Raw genomic sequence first — 5,870 nt, 5'->3', positions numbered from 1 at the left:
TTAGAAGCTAACGCAATTTAACTCCTTACATTACTCTGTTCGTCCTTGCCTACTTAATACTAGGTATGCACTTCTTGTCATTCTCATATCAGAAATTATGTATGAATTTGTGCCTACTAAACTCTCAATAACTAGGTCTCCTTGACTCAGTTTCTGTTCCTTATATAACCTTCTAGAACCAAAAGCACAAGCTAAACTTGAAAAGAAAGAAAATATCCTCTTATATTCAACTACACCCGATTGTCATATTATAACGTTTCACCTAAGTTTCTTGGTCTTTCTCTCCAAATTTCATCATCTCCTAGCACAATTATGCTCTACCTATAAGGTATCATCTGCATGAACCCTTTACCGTACCATTTTCCTTCTTGACATAATATTTTATAATTTATTAACTTTACTTATACTCGACCTATGATTCATATCTATCATCGTTTTTATTGTGCCCTTAACTTTTGTTGATTCCTGAAAGATTTCTCTCACTAATAAATTCTTCCAACACTAATTCCACCCTTATCTAGGGTCATTAATTTGATCCTTGAACTTTCTAGTGATTTATAACCATCCAGACTTGTCACTTTTCGTTCTACCCCTACTATTGTCCTGTCGTTATTGCTTCACTACAAAGTGATTCTGATGATCACACTAAAAATGTTTGCCTGACATTCATAACGAACCTCTAACTACCTTCTCACTATCTCAAAAGTCTAACCTAAAACCTATGTGTCATTATCTATCATTCTTTTCCTCTCATCATACCTATTTGATCCCTTAGACCGACTTTTATTCAACTTACTGCTTACTAACTTCTCTTTCTCTACCTATTTAGGTAGTCCGCAATACCATCGCACACCTTCTAACATTTACTCATTATTATTGTATTCCATACCTCCATCACTTTTCTCACTAATGTGGTCCCATTTTGGGTTTTCCATCCTTGTCATTCTCCTTGCCATGAATAACACTTAGCCTATCCTATATCTTAACTTTGTTCCTTTTATTATGCGCTCTTTAGGTTGTCCTTTCATTTATTTCCTTTGTCTTACCCAAAATAGAACTTGACTATTCTATCCCTGGTTCCATTCTTCTTCCTAACATAATAGCTGTACTTGCTAACTATATCTTTCAGAGTCTCTATCGCGTTATCATATGTCTGTGCTACTCAGATTTGGTCCTTTGACCACTCTAGCTAGTACTTCCACTAGCATTTAGATTATATTGCATCTGCAATCAATTGCCCAAACTTTCATTCTGCACTTTCTTTATCCATTGGCCTTCTGTGATTTATCTTCGCTAATTTATTACTCTTAACACTATTATAATTAGATTATACTATTGTTTTGAATAATTTGAAATTAGAAAGGAACTCAGCAAATTACAGTCATACTTTTATTGTATGATCTCTATTCTTATCCTTTAGCTTACATAATACCCTTACTACCTCGAGAACTGATTCTGCAGTAATTTTATTTATTATTATTATTATTATTATTATTATTATTATTATTATTATTATTATTATTATTATTATTTTCCATGTTTACTCAATTCCAAAACTTAAGATTTCGGGCACCCAAACCCGTCATCCAATTCAAAGGATTTACATCCATCGTGATCTGATTATATATGATTCCTATAATGGAACTTGTATCCTCTCCAGGATACCCGAGCCAACTACTCTCTACCACACTCTACAGTCCCATCTGGGACACTATTCCATAAGTCATCATTATCAGTAATAACCTTCGATCCATTCTGAAAAGATAGGACTATATCCTAACTTGCTGCAACAAAGGTACTACATCTACCACCTTGCCAGAACCATGTCAAGTTAATGACTCTTTTATCATATCATAGCTCTATAAATCATCAATTCATAGTTTCGACCTTCTCTAGGTAGTAGAGTTGTACTTTATTCCATACTGATACACACAAGGTATACTATTCTCACTCTATAAGTGTCACCTTTACTTTGCAACTAGTCCGAAACCTCTGGTCTGATGGCAACTCTTGATGTAACTCTAGCTCATGCTGGGGTAACTGAGTCACTGACTCTAGTTATCACCCAACTGTGACCTTTCAATATTCTAACTCTAGACTCTTAGCCAGGAGTTCCCAACTCCTCTGCAAATATAGAACTTTGTTCTGGCATAACTGTACCAAAACAGAAGCCATCTCAAACACCCTCATTATGGAGCACCACGGGGATGCATCGACTCTACACAATAATCTCATGTCGATCAGTGTCTGCAGCTACAGAGCGGACATCGAGAAAATTGTATAGTTACTACGATACGTCTGCAGGACTAGGTCTCCTAATTTCTTATCTCTCCTGAATCTTCTATTATCACAAAGTTATTCTGATTGGGTCATCTACTGATGACTGCCAGTAGTGGTATCCTCATCCTTATCTAGGGCAACTGTACTTTTAAGACTCACTTTTATGTACTCGTGTCTTACACGAAATGGGCACACCATTTAAACCCATACTGACAAAAATAAAACATTTCTTGGAGTACGTATCCTCATGATAGATCTCACATGTCTACTAACTCTATTTCACATTTCTGTGTACTCCACGAAAATCAAGACACTAACTGAGGTAATCTTATATTTCCCGAGGTATAACGTAGAATCTAGAAACAAAGAATTACAGGAAAAGACGAAACAGAATCCTATACTCCGCATGTGACTCCTAGTAGACTCTTCCCAACACTTAGATAATTTTTCCCTATGAATCTGGAGCCTAAGCTCTGATACCACATTTGTCACGACCCAACCTATGGGCCGGACCGGCACTAGGACCTGGGCCAGCCTAAAGCCCCCGAGGCCCGTAGTAAGCCTAACTGTTCATTAACCCAACTCTAAGGCCCATTTGGGCACAGTATCAAGAAAACAAACGGACAGAGTCCGGCCATAAAATGGACTTTCCAACGGGGAGTTTTCGACTCACCCGACCTGTAAACACAATAAATACTCAATTGGGGAGCTCAGCTCACCCTCCACATACTCATATCCTCATAATAATAAATGGGAGCTCAGCTCCCTCATCCAATCCATCAAACATGCATATCATTATACGTTTACAGGTCCAACATGATAATAATATTACAGACCATAATCAATAAATACTTCTAACACATGCGGAAATTCTAGGAGTAAATAAAATTACACAAATATTGATAAACAACCTGCGAAGTAGAAAAGCAGGTTAACCCAGAATAAAATATCCTCCTGTGGCCTGTAAAAATTTTTGAACAGGAGTGAGCGTTCGACTCAGAGAGTAAAATATCAATTTTAACTATAATCTCTATAACTATCTAAAACTAATGCACCTTTCAGAGTGAAATGCAACATCAAGAACATTTTGACATCATAAGATAAAAAATTTAATTTGGAGCACTAACGCACACTGTAACATCAATCATAATATATGGGAGCCGATCCTATACTTTCTCTTAAATCCAACTCGTGCCTGAAGAACTCACTCGGACTTCCACTTAATAACCAAATCGAGGGTCCCAGAAGAACTCAAGCGTGACTACCCCTCGAAGGATCGGGTCCCGAAGAACTCAAGCCGTGACTACCCGTCCTATCCATAGTCCACACCACATCACACGCACGCCAACGCACGCACCGCCTCCAAATTACCGCAACAACATTCATGGCACTTTACAGATTATCAATGCAACATGAATCGTGCCTAGAGTTTAACTACATAATTATATGCATATAAGTGATGCATGGGCATGATGACATATAATAATATCGAAATTACAATTAAAATTAATATTTTACTCACAGACTTGACAGCAATCATTGTGGCGGCTGGGCGGATGAAGAAGGCTTTAACGTGTAACATGACAATTATATTACAATTATTTAATACAAATGACTCAATACAAATCAAGAAAAGACCCAATACGTCCTAAGTCGTGCGAAAATCGTGAGTCTCCCTTATACCTAGGACCTACCCAACCCGCAAAGGGCTCAAAACACACTTCTATATCCACAATCCATATATCAACAACTCATTCAAATCACACAGCCACTCCTTGTACCATCAAATCAATAATTCATCACAATATGTAAATTTTAAATTTAGTCCTTATAATTGATCATTTTTGCAAAAACTGCTCAAATAAGCTCTAAAAATTATAAAACTCTGCCCCGCGGTCCTTAGAAATATTACTAAGCTATTGCAAAAAGAATCGTAATTTTCTAAGCTACCACGAATATTTTATGGATTTTCAATCCTATTTAAGCACTAGAAAATTACGAAAAAGCAAGGTTCGGGTTTACCTTTGCCGATTCCGACTTCGGGAACGCGCTCGGGATGCCTGACAATGGTGGGGTAGCCAAAACCTCGATCCAATTCGGAGACTTTTCCTAGTGGTTCTGTTCGGAAATTCACTGAATCCAGGACAACCGTCAATTTCCGCGAATTGAGGATACCTACACGAAGCCCAATAATAATATATAAAAAATCAGGGGTGTTACAGAGGCTATATCCAAAGCAAGTGTTAGCAAGGTGTATGATTAAAGGTATTTTCTATTTCTAAACTATTCTTCTCTTTCCTCTCCCAACTTTCTTTTCATTTTTTTTTAAATATTTCTCATAGTTTTATATATTTTTTATATAAAAAAATAATATTCTTTTAGAAAAGTATTTTTAATTTTTAAACTCAATTTCAAGTGGGGTATTAATATTTTTTTATTGGGCTCCATCTATCTATAATCTATTATTTAAATTAATTAAAAATTAAATTTAATTAATTATTAAAAATAATGTATTTTTAAAAAAGTTAAAATTTCAATTCTAATTTAATTATAACTAAGAGAAATATGAAATTTTTTTAATATAAAATTATATAATAAAAAAATAATAATTTTCTTCAAAAAAATAACTTAACAATTAAAAAAAATACTCTTTAATTTTAATCATTCTATACACTCACCAACTCCTCTCTAATCCTACTTTCCACTCATGTTCAAATTCTTTTTCCTTTTTCCATTTTTTTTATTTTTTTTATCAGTCATTTAAAACCTTTTTTTTTTTACTAATAAGCAGTTAAATTATTGGATCGTAGGCTCTATTTGTTTTAAGGAAAATATTTTTTAAAAAAATATTTTTTTGTACTTTTTATTATTTAGGAGCACTCATGAAAATTAGTCAACAGAAAATTAAATTATTTTTAATAAAAATGACTTTGATTTTTTAAAAGAAGAAATCATTTTTCATTTTCTAAATTTTAAAAATTTTATTAAAATGTGAACACACTTCTACATATATAAAATAAATAAATATCATTAATTTAACATTACAATTAAATAATAAAAAATATTTTCTTAAAAAATATATATTTTTTTAAAATATTTTCATAGAAAATATTTTCTATATACAAGCTATTTTATGCGAAACAAACGAAGTCTTAGAGTTGTTACAATTTCTTGATATTTACAAATATGCATACAAATATAACTAATGTATAAATACACATTTAAAGAAAACTTAGTATTATTAAATAAGTGCAAGTTGGCCAAATAGACGCTCGAATATTTTTCAATTTTTCAGTTTTATTGCCTAAAAAAAATATTTATCATTGTAATACATAGCAATTAACAAAGTTCAATTAAATGTGAAGAAAATAAAAAAAAATCCACTAAAATAATAGGAGAATAAAGTTTAATTTATTTTCTAATTTTAATAATTATGAATAATTGAATTCAAAACTGTAAAATTGATTAATTTATTTCATGAATTTAATAAAATAGATCAATTTATTTTAAATTATATCTGATGCATCGAAAGTCTAAAATATTAATAGTAAATTATATTATATCCCTTATATTAATTATTTTTCATTCTT

Source organism: Hevea brasiliensis, chromosome 13 (assembly GCF_030052815.1).
Source record: "Hevea brasiliensis isolate MT/VB/25A 57/8 chromosome 13, ASM3005281v1, whole genome shotgun sequence".
Taxonomy (NCBI): domain Eukaryota; kingdom Viridiplantae; phylum Streptophyta; class Magnoliopsida; order Malpighiales; family Euphorbiaceae; genus Hevea; species Hevea brasiliensis.
Note: the sequence above shows the minus strand (reverse complement) of the source record.